We start from the raw sequence: 17,204 nt of genomic DNA on the forward strand, positions 1-17,204 counted from the left end.
TTTCTTTTTTTTCTTTAATTTTTATTGAAGTATAGTTGATTTACAACATTGTGCAAATTGCTGGTGTATAGCAAAGTCATTCAGTTATACATATATATATATATATTCTTTTCCATTATGGGTTATTATAAGATATTGAGTATAGTCCCCTGTGCTATGCCGTAGGTCCTTGTTGGTTATCTATCTTATATATAGTAGTGTGTATATTTTAATCCCAAACTCCTAATTTATCCCTCCTCCCCTTTCCCTTTGGTAGCCATAAGGTTTTTTTCTATGTCTGTGGGTCTATTTCTGTTTTGTAAATAAGTTCATTTGTATTATTTTTTTTAGATTCTACATGTGAGTGATATCATATAATATTTGTGTTTGTCTGCAAAACTGAGTTTTCAAGACAGCTTTCTTAATTCCCTCCTTTAACTTGTAAGGCTATTTCTCTTAAAATTAGCAGTAGGCTCTCTTCTGGCTCTTAAGTATGCAAAGTGTGTATCACTTCATCTGCTATGCTTGCCAGCTTCTGCTTTAGGATCCCTGTGATTGTCATTTCATAATATTGGTATCCTTCAGTATCTAATACCTTTCTCACTTCACAGTGAAATAACTTGGCTGATATACCTCATGATTTTTTCTCTCTCGGCCACTTTAGTACTTTTCATCCTCAAAAGTCAGTCTAATTCAGCACTGAATTCATTACACCCAGACCCCTCTGCTTCAACAACTTGGAGCTAATAGTGAGTTGTCAAGCTGGGATGAATTACTCACACTGATACATTTCTTTGGCCTGATGCTGAGCTCTGGCTGAGATGACTTGACAATATTGGAGCCTTTCACTCAACATGTTTCTGGCAATTGAAAAACATGTATTAATGAGCCCAGTAGAGACTAAAGACACCAGAAGTTGGAGCCTTGGGAAGTTGATCATGGTCCCTTTTTAACCCCACCCGAAACTTTGTCTCCCAATTATCCTCTTTAGATTATTTTCACAATTTCTTCAAGTAATATAATCTTTCCTTTTGTCTCCTCTACTATTACTGACCTGACCCTAACAATCTAGACCTTTCTCATTTATTTATTTATGGTAATTCTTGAACATCTTTGTCTGCATCTTTTGTCTGTTCTCTCTGAAAACTGTATTAAATTGTGGGCATGTCTATTTGATTTTTGTGAATTTACTATTACTACTACTATAACTATTATAATTACTACCACTATAGCGGTGATCACTATCACTCACTCACCCCAACAAGTGCATCTTTTTTTTTTAACATCTTTATTGGAGTATAATTGCTTTACAATGGTGTGTTAGTTTCTGCTGTATAACAAAGTGAATCAGCTATACATAGCATCATCTCTTATTCATTACCTTGATACTGTGATTGTGACAGGTCCTTAAACATATATGTGTGCTTCTGAAATATGTAACATTCTTTTCTCCATCAGTGTTTTAATTCATGTAAATGATATTTTGTATAGATTCCATTATCTTCTTTAATTCTTTCACTCAGCCACACAGTTTTAACATATGTCCATGCTACTGTTTACCTAGTTCATAGCATTACATAGTATGCATCCATCATATTGATATTTTACTGTTCATTTTATAAAAATGATGAAGTAACATGTTTCTGCTCCTTTTTACAATAAACCTTGTTGAAAGAGATGTTTATCTTGTTGTCTTCACTTCTTCAGCTCTCATTCTCTCTTAAACACAGAGCAGTCAGACTCTTGTCCCAACACTGCACTGAAAACACATTTGGCAAGGTCTCCAGTGAATTCTGAGTTACTAAATCCAGTTGTCATTTTTTAAATTGTCATCTTAACTTGATCTTTCGGCTGTATGATCCAGCCTCCCTCTTCAACTTCATACTCCACCACTTTCAACTACATTCATTAGAATCCAACTTCATATGCTACACTATTATTCCTCAAACCCATTAAGCTGGATTCAATAGCATCATATTTGCGTTTTCTGGTTATTCTGCCTGGTTATTTCATCTCCAGATAGATATATACATCACTTATTTCCTCCATTAATTAGCACATGCTCAGGTCAGCCTTATTGCTGTTATTTTCTCTTCCCTTATCCTACTTTATGTTAACTCAGAACACTTAGTATTATGTGAAATCTCATTAAATCATTACTTATTTATTTTGCATATTGTCTGTCTCTCCTCACTAGAATGTAAGCTCCCTGAAGGCAGGGATATTTTTTATTTCTTTCACTGTATATTGCCATAGTCTAGCACAATGCTTGGCTCATAGTAGATTTTGATTAAATTTTAGTTGTATTGATAACTGAATCATGTCACATGAAATACTCTTGTAGCTTCTATAAGAAACATATTTTTGATAAATCTTTTGCTTGCTACTTTAATAGTGTTAGTAGAAAAGAGCTACACCAGACAATCAAATTATGATTGGCTGTTACCAGGGCCAGTAACTTCTGCCTGAGGAGGTGTCATGCCATGGATCCTTTCAAAATAAGCAATGAAAGAGAAATTATAGGAACCAAGAAATATGAACCAGGTACATATTTTTCTTCTGCCTCTTTATCTTCTACCTTGAATAATATTAAACAGCATTCAGATATTATCCACACTAGTTTTGGCCCTCTCCTTGTGAGATTTTTCTACTTTCCCATTGTCTGTATTGTTCTCTGTTTCCTACAAGGAGTGGAGAGGGGTGGTAGGCACAGAGGGTTTTGATTCCTGAAATTTCTATCTCATTGCTTATTTTAAAGGAACCAGAATTAGGTCTAACCATAGAAGGGAGTCTTCCTTGAATTTGGTAACTGCCTAAAAAAACCATAAACTTGTAAAGGACTATAAAATATCCATTACATAGTAAGTATAATGAAAATGTACATACATTTTAAAACAGCCTTTCTCCTATGAAAACCTCTAATAATGAAAACTTTATTTACAAACAGTATATTTGACTCAAAAATAATAGCCTTGCTGTATATGTCAAATTATAAACACAAAGAAGAAGCTTGGTGTTTCATAAATATCTAATTATGTCCTTTGACAGATAGTAGTTTTCCTCTATAAAGAAATAGCAACAATCAGTTCATTATGAATTATTAGAGGACAAGATGACCAAATTGACCTCTATTCTAGAAGACCCTACTAAACCATATCTGGTAAACATGAACTAATAATTTTGTCACTTGGTATTGCCATTTGCACTCCAAAATTAAGCTGTCTTATTGTTTTAGCCCTTGTTATACTAAATGCCATTTGTTCTTGAAACAGATGGGCCCTCGCTAATTAAGAAAACTGCTCCAGTTCATTAAAGAAATAGCAAACAACCAAACGAAGTGTCAGTTCTTAGGGTCACTCAATGTAAAAAGCTTGATCACGTTACTCATTTGTTCCATCTTCCTCTGAAACATTGACTTAACCTAATGATTTACCATATATTACTTTTAAGTACTGTAATTGCAAAAACCACAGCATACCATAAGGCTGAAGTATGTGTATATTATTTAGGAGGTGAATATTTCATAAGTTTTTTTGAACCCTAAAAAGATGATTTCTAAAAGTATTATCATCATACTTAGAAGAGACCTTAGGGATCTTTTAGTTTGATGTCTTTTACTCAGTTATTCAATACTTATTGAACCCCTTTTTCTTGCTAGGATTTGTGCTAAATGCTCATGATACAGATATTAATAGGACTATCCTTGTCCTCAAGCTTTCAAGATCTCTTTGGGGATGGATATATATATATATATATATATATATATATATATATATATATAGTAAAAACCCATCAGAGAGCTGGAGATGTCTCAATGAACTAAATATGTAGATTTCAAGTCCTTTCTAGGTGATAAGAAAACTGTTGCTGCTTCCATCCCCAGCAACACTGGAAGAGGAAGAAAAAAATCCATTAGATGGCTGTAAGGAGAAAAGAGCAAAACTTTTAATAAACATTTAATGGCTGCATGTGGACTGGAGTTACAGAATAGAATTCTTAAGAGCCCTAGCCTCAGAGCAAGTAGACGCATACCTGCCAATTTTTTCCCATGGGCCTTCTACAAGATCACTGGTGTGGTCCAGCAAAGACTGAGTGGAGGCAGGAGAGCTGAGAAATATACCCAATTGAAGCACACATGGAGCATTCATTGAAAAGCCAAGGCCTAAAGATATGACAGGAGAGCTGGCTCTTAATCAAAGTCACTGAAGTGACAGTCATCCTCCAAAGGCTTCGGGAAAGAGCTTAGATCACCCAACAAACAGAAATCCAGGGGCAAGACTGAAGAGCAAAGAGAATTCTAATGAAACCCAATCATTGTCATCCAAGTTGTAAATCACGGAGTGATTTCCCATGGACCTGAAAGCTGGTGACTTCTGTATTAAGCAGAAAGAGTTCTCTAGAGGCTTGCCAATACATTGATCTCCTTTGAAGGGGAAGTTCTGACCCTACCCTTGAAATATTTGAAATCAATGGTGAAATAAATCTAACTAAAACTGATGAAAAAGCCCATGCTCAGGTCAATAATAGATCAGATAGACTCAGCTCCCCACCTCCAATATATTAGTGGCCCAAAGAAGAAGGAATATGAACTTTTCCTGGGAAAAATATTATTTACTTTATATTCTACTGTCTTTTTTACACATAATATCAAGAACACAATAAATTATGAGAAATGTTAAGAAGCAATAAATTATAATCCATGATCAAGAGAGGGAAATAGTCAAATGTAAGCAGACCCAGAGATGGTCATATGTTGAAGTTTTCGATCAGGGGCTTTACAATGTCTATGATAAATGTATAGTGTATTTATTTGAAAAGGTGAACAATGTGTGGTAACAGATGAAGAATTCCACCAAAGAGATGGAAAGTTTTTTTAAAAATCTTCAAAATGAAAATGCTAGGATTAGAAAATACAACATCATGAATGGAGAACTTATCCCAAGGGATTAATAACAGACTGGACACAATACAACAAATATTGTTTAGCATGAAGGGCAACAGAAACTATCACACATTCCTGGTAGGTATATAAAATACTGCAATGATTTTGGGTAATTATTTGTCAGTCTTTTATAAAAATTAAACATGCATCTGTAGTATGGCCCAGTATTTCCATTCCTAGCTATGTACCCAATAGAAATGAGTATATAGATCTACAGAAAGGGACTTCTATAAGAATGATCATAGCATCATTATTCATAACAGTAAAAAATGGAGAACAACCTTTTATTTCTTGTCTGATTGTTGTGGCTAGGACTTCCAATACTATGTTGAATAAAAGTGGTAAGAGTGGGCATCCTTGTCTTGTTCCTGATCTTAGAGGAAATGCTTTCAGCTTTTCACCATTGAGTATGATGTTAGCTGTGGGTTTGTCATACACGGCTTTTATTATGTTGAGGTAGGTTCCCTCTATGCCCACTTTCTGGAGAGTTTTTATCATGAATGGGTGTTGAATTTTGTCAGATGCTTTTTCTGCATCTATTGAGATGATTATATGGTTTTTATTCTTCAGTTTGTTAATGATATCACATTGATTGATTTGCAGATATTGCAAAATCCTTGCTACCCTGAGATAAATCCTGCAGCCCTGAGATAAATTGATCATGGTGTATGATCCTTTTAATGTATTGTTGGATTCAGTTTGCTAATATTTTGTTGAGGATTTTTGCATCTATGTTCATCAGTGATATCGGCCTGTAATTTTCTTTTTTGTGTGTGATATCTTTGTCTGGTTTTGGTACCAGGGTGATGCTGGCCTTGTAGAATGAGTTCGGAAGTGTTCCCGCCTCTTCAATTCTTTTGAATAGTTTGAGAAGAATAGGCATTAGCTATTTTTTATATGTTTGGTAGAATTCTTCTGTGAAGCCATCTGGTCCTGGCCTTTTGTTTGCTTGGAGTTTTTTAATATATAAATTCAATTTCACTACTAGTAATCTGTCTGTTTCCTCTTGATTCAGTCTTGGCAGGTTCTATATCCACCAACAGATGAATGGATAAAGCAGATGTGGTATATACATATATGTATATATATATATACACACACACACACACACACACATACACACATGCATACATACATACATACATACATAATGGAATATTACTCAGCCATAAAAAGAATGAAAATCTGCCATTTGTAAGGATGTGCATGCACCTAGAGAATATTATGCTTAGTGAAGTAAGTCAGACAGAGAAAGACAAATACAGTATATTATCACATATATGTGGAATCTAAAACATAAAACAAATGAATGAACATAACAAAACAGAAACAGACTCACAGATATAGAAAACCAACTACTGGATACCACTGGGGAAAGGGAAGGGGGGAGAGGCAAGATAGGTTTATGGGATTAAGAGATACAAACTACCATGTTTAAAATAGATAAGCAACAGGGGTATATTGTACAGCACAGGGAAATATATGCATTATTTTGTAGTAACTTCATATGGAGTATAGTCCATAAAAATATTAAATCACTATACTGTACACCTGAAAGTAATATAATATTGTAAATCAGCTATACTTCAATTTAAAAAATGGAGAACGACCCAAATGTCAGTGAGTTGAGGAATGGATAAACAAAATGTGGTATATTCAAGTTAAAAATTACAACTTCACAATAGGTAAGAATGAACTGTTCCATGTGACACATGGATGAATCTCAAAAACATTATGTTGAGTGAAGCCAGCTGAACAGTACATACTATGTTTTTCCATTTATATAAAATCTATAAGAGATGAGTCTAATTTATATTGATAGAAATTAAAAAGTGGTTGCCTATGGGGGTTGATGGGAAGATAAGGCAAGGGAACTTCCTGGGGTGAAAGAAATAGCCTATATTTGGGGGTGGGTGGGAATAATTATATGGGATTATAACTTTTAACAAGAACTGGACACTTAAAATCTGTATATTTTATTGTATGTATTTATAATTCAGTCATAAAATATGTATTCTTAAAAGTTGAGGCTATGTAACAAAGAAATGCCAATACACAGTGGGTCATATAAAATCAAAGTTTATATTTCTCTCATGTAACCGTTCAGTTGTTCTGAGCTGGAGGAGCTACTCTGCTCAAAGTAGTCACTCAGGGAACAACCTTCATATATTCTTTTTGCTCTGCCATTCCCTAAAGTTGTCTTCAACTGCATGGTCAAAGCAGGGTTGCTGCTACGTCCATGTTCTAGTTCATGAGTAGAAAAAAAATTCAGGAAAGTTCATTTTCTTTCCTTTGAGATTACCTGGAATTCAAGCACATAACTTACACTCCCACTACAAAAGCTCAAATTAGTCACACGGCCACTCCTAGCTGAACACTCATCTGAGAGTTAAGGCAAGGGAGCGGGAAGAACATTAAGGAAAACGAAGGTAAAATATAGTCACCTAAGAGAGCGGGAAAGTAAAAATGACCAGGGGAAACACTATGGTTTCAGATGGCATTTAAGGCCCACTTGAGGTTTAGGAATGTCAGTTTTAGGATTAGGAATTTCAAGTGAGACCAGTGGACAGAGTTCTTGTCTTTCTAACCATGCTCAGCTCCACCATATACACATGGAATAGCCTGAGAATTGTACTCAACCAGAGGTGGCTTTGCTAAAAGAGTATAACAAGTGAGAGAGGAGCAAGGGAATTGTGAGTGTATGCATGGAAATGATTATAAAGATTGACCACTTTACAGACAAATAAACAGTATCATAGAAGGACAAGAATTCCCACAATGTCATGAGCCCAGAAATGTGTGCAGCCAGGGGTTGAACCCAGGTCAACCTGATGACAATCTCTGTCCTTATTACATTGTAGCATAGTGTATCACTGCTTTAAGCCAGGGCTGAACACAATTGGATGGATCAAATAACATATATATCAGAGAAGTGGATGTACAACTTTACACAGTAGTAATAGTATTTGACTGCACAAATAAAGAGGGAAATGATATTTAAATAGAAAAGAATATGTGAATGATATAAAATAAATAAAAAGAACTCTCTAATGCATCTATGCAGATAAGGCAAATTTATTTAAAAGGTGCTTGGTTACCATCTAGTGATTAGAGGAGTGCAATCACTTAATTTTGTAAATGAAGAGACTGAGATCTAGAAAATATGAGGCAGAACCTGAACTAGAATAGAGATCTCCTGATATGTAGGCTATCATTCTTTCCATTACACCATGCAATTTTAGAGGGTTTCGATATAGTCCTGCCTAATGCCAAGAAGATTGGACCATTGACCTCCTGACATTGCCTTCATTCTTTATAAGATACATCCTCTGATTCTGTAATACCTACCACAAAGTTATAGACACTGACATCTAGTAACAGCATTATCTTAAGCCTCTTTCTTTTCTGCTTTATTGGGATATAATTGACAAACAAAAGTTGTATATATTAAGGAGTATAATGTGATAATTCAATATTCATATCTATTGTGAGACGCTTAACTACAATCAAGGTATATTAGCCTCTTCATGACTGTTTATATCCTTTATCCTAAAGACTCATGGAAGCTAGGAATTCAATGTATTAATTTTGGTGTTTTGAGAAAAGCTGAGCAAAAATAAGTAAGGGGTGATGATTTTAGCTAAGATCGTAATAGAAAAAGCAGCAGTTTTCTTACAATCACCTAAGTCATTTTCAACTGAAGAAATCTGAAGATGAGCTTAAGAACTGTAACTGGTAGGCAGTACTTATTGAACTTTTTCTTACACTGATGAATAATTTCACATTACTTAGGCTGTGTCATTATGTATTTCTATCACAATGGGGGGGAAACATTAAACTAATGAACGCTGTGCCTCGTTTGTCAAGATCTGAGTCACTGGCATGAAGCATATTTCATTGCAAATGCAATTTGGGAGATTCAACCATAATTCTCCTATTTGAAAATACCCGAGTGGTTAGTACTGAGCCATTTTACTAATACATTGAACATTAAAAATGATTTGACATACGGGAAAGCTATTCGAGACTAGATGCTTAAAAAGGAAGACTGAATGAGAGGCTGTATGTTTTATTTCTACAAGCCACAGTTCATCCTTTTGTGAAGAATGGTAAGGCTTTTCTGAAAATGGATACTTATAGAATGTCATATTATTTAAAACGTTGTGAAGAAATCAATTCCTGTCTTTCTAGACACTTCTTTCAAGATGCTGCTCTTACAGGTATCAAGTGGATATCCTTCACTGTAAACTCCTCAGGACGTGAAGGCATCAATGGATGCAGAGTTAAAGACAGTGAGCAAACTGGCTAATCCATATTTGGAGTGTCAAACTACTAAGGCCAGGAAAAAATTCGGGTTAGGGAAGGTTAATAAAACACTGAAAGAAGGAAGAAGCAGGTGTCAGACCTCCCTTTATCCACCCCTGTTTATGAAATTAGGAGCTCCAACCTGCATCAGAAGGAGAGAAGAGAAATGAAGCCTAGGAAAATAGGAAGAGGCAGAGGTTTTACAGGATTCATAGGTAGTCATTTCTGTCAAATATTGGGTGTGAACTTCTGAAGACTACAGTGCATGCCTGAATCCTGAAACATTATGTATAGACCCGGAAGAAAGTGGAGTTGAGACTTGCCTGGACATCTGTTCGCCATGGTTGGGTGTCCCGGCTACAATGTCTGGTTCTTGAGATATAAGTGGAACACTCTGCAGGGGACTACAAGAGTCTTTTATACTAAATATAATCCTGCCATACCCTGAGGTGACCTTGAATGATTCCCACCTCCTGGTATTTATGACTGTGTGAAATCCCCTCCCCTTGAGATTGGGCAGAACCTGTGACTTGCTTCTAACCAACAGGTTATGGCAAAGGTGATGGATCTCCCTCCCATGATTAGGTTATATCATATGACAAACTATGATTTTGTTTGTCACAACTATGTGACAATTATGATTGTTATATAAGACTCTGTTTTTTTTTGTCTCCCAGTTTTGGAGGCCAGAAGTCCAAAATCAAGGTGTTTGCAGGGTTGGTTCCTTCTGAGAGCTGTGAGGGAAGGATCTGTTCCAGGCCTCTCTCCTTGGCTTGTAGACAGCCATCTCATCCTTACATCTCTTCACATCGCCTTCCCTCTATGTGTGTCTCTGTGTCCAAATTTCCCCTTTTCATAAGGACACCAGTCATACTGGATTAGGGCCCACACCAATGAACCCATTTTATTACCTCTGTAAAGACTCTATCTGCAAATAAGGCTCACATTATAAGCTACTGGGGGTTAGGACTCCAACATATTTTTTTGGAGTGGGGGCACACAATTCAACCCATAATACACAGTAATGGACTCCTCTGTGGCTTGCTGGATTCACTGTGGCAATGTACTTTTATTCAGCTGCTGTTACTTGGTGCTAAAGTTTAATTTGTGATGGGAAATAAAAAGAGCATAAGCCATACCAACTTCCCCATCATACTGACATTACTACTAATCCTCAGTACAGAAATTTGCCCTCTTACAAAACAGTCTAGAAAGCATCTACACCCCTCTTCACTCCCATGTAATGACTTTACATATATATGTTTATATGTATACATATATATATATATGTGTGTGTGTATATGTGTGTAAAGCTATCTATCAACTTATCTATCTATCTATCAAATGACATTTATTGAGTGCTCACCACATTCAATTAAATAACTTGCCTGAGGTCACACAACCAGTAAATCAAAGAGGTATAGTTAAAAAATAGGAAGCAAATCCAGGTAATGTGGTTCAAAGCCTACAGTCTTAACCATTATGCTGTGGTGTATCTCATGATACAAATGGGAAGGTAGCCATCCTCTGGATGTACTGTCCTCCCATACTGGGACTGTAGGCATTGCTCTAAGCCAGTATTTATTCAGTACTGAGATCTCTCTGAGGATTTTTAAATGTTTTATTTCCATGCTAATCTAAAAATATTAATAAAAGCATATTCTGCATTATTTGGGTTATTATCTTTGCAAGAGTTCTGCCCATATATCAGTGTCCCTGGATTTACATATGTGTTTAAATGGCACTAAACGACCACCTCAGGTGACATCCTTTAGATACTACTGCACTTTTTCTCAAACTATGATCCACAGACTCTTGGGCATTTATATTTTCTTGAGGTAACTTGCCGAGTTTATAAAGTACTCACCTGGCCTAGGGTGAAGGACGATTATAAACAAGTCAGAAAAATAGGATATCATTTACCAGACTTAACTTTGGAGCAGACTTGACAGTCTGCCAAGGGCATGGGTTACAGGATAGGTCCTTCAGTCGGAAGTAAAAAGTAGAGACCTACAATCACCACCTCCAGCCGTCTGGGGTGCCTAAGTGAAAGAGCAAGCAACTAAGTGAGATGTACACACACACACACACACACACACACACACTCACACACACACGTTGTATGAAGGTATATTTTGCTTATAGGGAGGAAGAAATGTGACTGGGGGATAACTGGGGGAAAAGGGATTAGGGATGTTTCTGAGGGACTAAGGCCTAGGTCTGATTGTCAACAACACTGAGGAAGCAATACAGGAATCCAGCCAGCTTGCCTGGAACCCTGGATCTGGGAGAACGATTTAATTGTAAATCCCAGACCTTCTTACTCAGAGCATGGTCCCTGGAGCAGCAGCACCACATGGGAGCTTATCAGAAATGCAGAGTCTCAGGCACCACCCTAGAACCACTGAATCAGCATCTGCACTTTAACATGATCACCAGGTCATTCCTGTGCACACTGAATTTGAGAAACATGGATCTAGCACAGTAGTTCTCAGACTCCAGCACTTAGAGGGCTTATTAAAAACAGATCTTGGAGGTCTAACTCCAGTGCTTCTCATTTAATAGATCTGAGGTGAAGTATTTCTAATAAGCTTGCAAAGGATGCTGTTACTTATGCTGCTGTTCTGTGGACTATACATGGGAGCAGTGGAAAGCAAGACAGAGGGTATAGATATATACTTCCTGCTTTATTCAGGATTCAAACAGAAGATGAAGTAGGCCTGAGCCTGTAGGTGGAAATTATCAGTTGGTTCAGCCTTGAAGAGCTAGCAATGTCTGAATATTAAGAATATAATTTCTTCTTATACATGAACAGGCCCTTGTACCTTAGTTTAGACATCCTGCATTAGTTAGGGGTTCTCCAGAGAAATAGAACCAATAGGATGTGTATCTAAATCTACATGTATCTATATCCATATCTATATCTATCTAAAGAAAGAGAGAGATTGCTTCATTATAAGGAATTGGCTCACATGATTATGGATGCTGAGAAGTCTCAAGACTTGCAGTCAGCAAGCTGGAGACCCACCCAAGACAGCTGTTGTGTAGTTCCAGCCCAAGTCCAAGCCTGAGAACCAGGAGAGTAGATGGTGTAAATTCCAGTCAAAAAGCCAGCAGGCTAGAGACCCAAGAGGAGCCCATGTTTCAGTCTGAGTCTGAAGACTGGAAAAAACCAATGTCCAAGCCGAAGCAGTCAGGCAAGAGGAGTTCTCTTTTACTCAGCCTTCTTGTTGTATTAAGGTCTTCAAGTAATTGCATGAGGCCCAACCACATCATGGAAGGCAAGCTTCTTTACTCAGTCTACCAATTCAAATGTTTATCTCATCGAGAAACATCCCCAGAATAATATTTGGCCAAATATCTGGGCACCCTGTGGCCCAGTCAAATTGAGATACAAAATTAAATATCACACACCAATAGTTTTGGTTGCTACTGTGAATTTTTAAATCATTATTACCTTGCTTAATTGGTTGTGTGGCTATATAGAAACATTTTTGGTGTCTTAATCTTGTATGTACAAATTGCTGATGAAATCTTCCTAAAGTTTATTTTGTAGGTGTTTTTGCATTTTCTATGTAGACAATCATATCAGCTACAGATAACTTCCTTCCTTTTTTTCTAATCAATAAACACATTACTGCTTCTTATTATCTGAGATTTTAAGACTAGTTAGAAGTGTTGAATCTGTACCCAACTTCTTGGTTTCAATCCCACCTGTGGAACTTATCGTACAGTCTTAAGTAAGTTATCTCATGTCTCTGTATCTCAATTTTGTCATGGTTGTTCTACCTAGCATGTATCTTCATACTGGTTATAACTTGAAGAATTGTTATGAGAATTAAATTAAACAAAATTGGTGTAAACTACTTATGATTTCTCTGGCTTTTATGTCTTTCTCTTTCTGGCACAAGGGTACTTCCCTTCTTTTAAACTCACCTATATATTAAACAAGTTTTTGTTAAATCTTATCCAGCATTTCTGTGTTTGCAGCAAAATGGGACCTATCAGCATTAGCTTACTTCTCCAGATTTCAGGAAGGAGCCTAGGTCAGTTTTCTGCAAATTGTAGTCTATGTTTGATCTATACCAAGTCATGTGAGATGCTTGTTAAAAAGCCTGATTGCAGGGTACCCTAGACCAGACCTACTAAAATGAAACTTTGGAGCATGGTGCCTGTGAATCTGCATTTGAAACTAAAACATGATATCTATGCACATTAAAGTTTAATAGTCACCTTTTTGACTGGAATTTACACCTATTTAGTTAGTTATTTATTTATTTTTTGTTGAAATATAGTTGAATTACAATGTTGTGTTACTGCTGTTCAGCAAAGTGACTCAGTTATACATCTATGTATTCTTTTTCATATTCTTTTCCGTTATGGTTTATCACAGGATATTGAATATAGTTCCCTGTGCTATACAGTATGACCTTGTTGTTTATCCATTCTATATATAACAGTTTGCATCTGCTAATCCCAGTCTCCCAATATACCTTTTTAATAGTCACTTGCAGCACCAACTTGGTGCTCCAGGACAGAAAAGGTAACCAAAACCCTATTGCAGAGAAGAATACCAATAATATAGATTCCCTTACTTGATTTTCCATATAAATAAATTCTCAGTCTCACAAAGCTATGGGGAAATTCTCAAAATGCTAGAGTAGTTGTGCTTTTCCCCTAAATTTCAGAGCATTGTTGACTCTCTGATTCTGTGGGCCTTAATAATGAATTCCTAAGTGTTGGAGTGCCTGTTGTGTGTACTTCCCTAGCAGAGCAATTTCAAGCAGAACAGAAAGAAATTGGAAACCAAATCTGGTTTGGTTTAGGTGAAGAAAAAAAGGAATTTTCCACTTTCAGCTTACTGGAGGCTGTAGTGACACTACATTCCATCTGTTTGAAAAACCTTCTTACACCAATTAAATGTGGCATATTTTAATTTAGCTTCTAATAAGTTTAGATTGTATAATTCAAAGCTTTTTTTCTCAGGAGACATTCTCTACCACATTACAGTTTAGTCCCTAACCCAGTGAGTTCAGTGGTTGCCAAGGGACTATTCAATGCATGTTTGAACCATCAAAGCTATACCTTCAATGGACAGAGTTAAGGTTAAGTGATGTAATCAAGCAGCTGGGAAATGTCCTTCTGAATGTAAGAGGATGATCGCAGGGTTGACTGTAGAGGCATATCACTAATGAGTATTTTCTTCTCAGTTGAAAAATTAAAGAATAAGGTATCCTTAGCATTCCACTAGCTAATTTTGAACTCTGGGAAAGCCCCTCAGCATCTTGTTACTCATGATTGTTTGAGGAACTGGTGTCTTTATCAGTGGAGGGAAGATTCCTCCTGCACAAGCAACAGCTGAGAACAGTGATGTGACTGAGAAAAGGAGGCCAAGAAACATCTCTGAGGGGACTGGGGGACATGCAGGAGCCAATGATACTACTCATAGAAGGAAGATTCCACCTGCCACATCCTAATCTCAGAGAGGTCCTATATAAACTCCTGATTATTCCCAAGTATTCTGAACTGATCACATGCCATACCTACCCACTTACTAGGTACTGGCACCTAACAAAATTCACACATACACACACACATGCACGAACATACATATACACACACATATACATACACACTCCTGAGTGTTTACTGGGAGTCTAGGTGAATGACATAACACTTTCCTAAGTACAGTGTCCCTCAGCAGGACCGGTCTTTAGGACTATTTGATGTCTGCTTTAAACTACAAAAGCTTTTCACAGAAAATTGGCCAGATATGTTAAAACTTAAACCAGCTTGCAAAAGTTTAATCTATTTTAAGGAAAAGGGTAGAGTTGGAAGAAATGTTATATTTAGGGAAGACAGTATTCATATTAAGTAGTGGTAAAATTAAGTAGTGATTGATAAGAAGGACTAGCAAGTAAAATATGAAATTGACCTGAGGTATGTGGGTTCTTTCTATCTTGCTTTAGAGCATAACCTATTAGGTCAGTAGTATTTATTAATGAGCAATTTTAATAAAGAAGCATTTGGATATTTTCTATGAAATATAAAGCATAATTGAGTTCAAAAGTATACCAAATATATATAATACATTTTACCCATTCATTAAAGAACTAGGGAAAGAGGGGTGCAAAAATGGTAAAATTTCTGTCTTAGCAAAGTATTGGTAGTTAATCACAGCCCAGATTCCCAGATTTTCATCCCAGTGCCTACACTATACTATGTTTTTGGCTCTCTCGTTCAATTTACTTTTGCCTGTGAAGAGACTAGTTGTTTAGAGCTTGAAGCCATTACCAAGGCACTTTCATCTATCATAGAATATAACTTAGTCCATTTATGAGCAAAAGAAATAAAAGGGATACCAATTGTCAAGGAACAAGTTAAACTGTCGCTGATGGAAGATGACACGATCTTATATATAGTAAATCCTCAAGATTCCATAAAGAAACTCTAAGAATAAATGAATTCAATAAATTTGCAGGACACAAAATGTATAAAAATTAGTTTTATTTCTATACACTAACAACAAACTATCTGAACAAGAAATTAAGAAAACTATCATATTTACAATAGCATCAAAAAGAAATACATAAGAAGAAATTTAACTGAGGTGAAAGATCTGTACACTGAAAACTAGAAGTCATTGATGAAAGAAATTAAAGAAGACACAAATAAGTGGAAAGATACCTGTATTCATGGATTGGAAGAATATTATTAAAATGTTGATACTACCCAAAGTCATCCACAAATCCAATGTAATCCCTCTCAAAATTCCAATGGCATTTTTCACAGATAAAAAAGCAATCCTAGGGCTTCCCTGGTGGCGCAGTGGTTGAGAGTCCTCCTGCCAATGCAGGGGACACGGGTTCGTGCCCTGGTCTGGGAGGATCCCACATGCTGCGGAGCCATGGCCGCTGAGCCTGTGCGTCTGGAGCCTGTGCTCCACAACGGGAGAGGCCACAACAGTGAGAGGCCCACGTACGACAAAAAAAAAAAAATTCATGGAATTCTACTACATGAGGGAATAGAAAGAATCCTAATCCTGGTCTTTGCAACAAATTACACTAGTCAATTGTTTAAAAACTGGAATGTTTAAAAAAAAAAAGGCAATCCTAAAATTTGAGTAGAACCACAAAAGGCCCCAAGTAGCCAAAGAAATCTTGAGAAGGAAGAACAAAGCAGGAGGCCTCATACTTCCTGATTTAAAACTATATTACAAAACTATAGTAATCAAAACAGTATGGCACTGGCATAAAAACAGACCAATAGAACAGAATAGAAAGGTGGAAAATAAACCCACACATATGAGGTCAACTAATCTATTACAAGGGTGTCAAGAATGCACAACAGGGCTTCCCAGGTGGCACAGTGGTTGAGAGTCCGCCTGCCGATGCAGGGGACATGGGTTTGTGCCCCGGTCCAGGAGGGTCCCACATGCCGTGGAGCAGCTGGGCCCGTGGGCCATGGCTGCTGGGCCTGCATGTCTGGAGCCTGTGCTCTGCGGCGGGAGGGGCCATGGCAGTGAGAGGCCCGTGTACCGTAAAAAAAAAAAAAAAAAAAGAATGCACAACAGAGAAACAATAGTCTCATCAATAAATGCTGTTGGGAAAACTGGATATTCACATATGAAAGAATGAAATTGGACCCTTCTCTTACACCATCCACAGAAATCAACCAAAAATGGATTAAAGACTTAAATGTAAGACCTGAAACTGTAATACTCCTAAAGAAAACAAGGGGAAAGTTCACTGACATTGGTCTTACATCAAAAGCACAGGCAACAAAAGCGAAAATAAACAAGCGGGGCTACATCAAACTAAAAAGCTTCTTCACAGCAAGGAAACATTCAACAAAATGAAAAGGCAACATACAGAATGGGAGAATATATTTGCAAACATTTATCTGATAGGGGGTTAATACCCAAAATATATTAGGAATTCATACAGCTCCATAGCAAAACACATATAATCTATTAAAA

Source organism: Phocoena sinus, chromosome X, assembly GCF_008692025.1.
Source record: "Phocoena sinus isolate mPhoSin1 chromosome X, mPhoSin1.pri, whole genome shotgun sequence".
In the NCBI taxonomy this organism is placed as follows: domain Eukaryota; kingdom Metazoa; phylum Chordata; class Mammalia; order Artiodactyla; family Phocoenidae; genus Phocoena; species Phocoena sinus.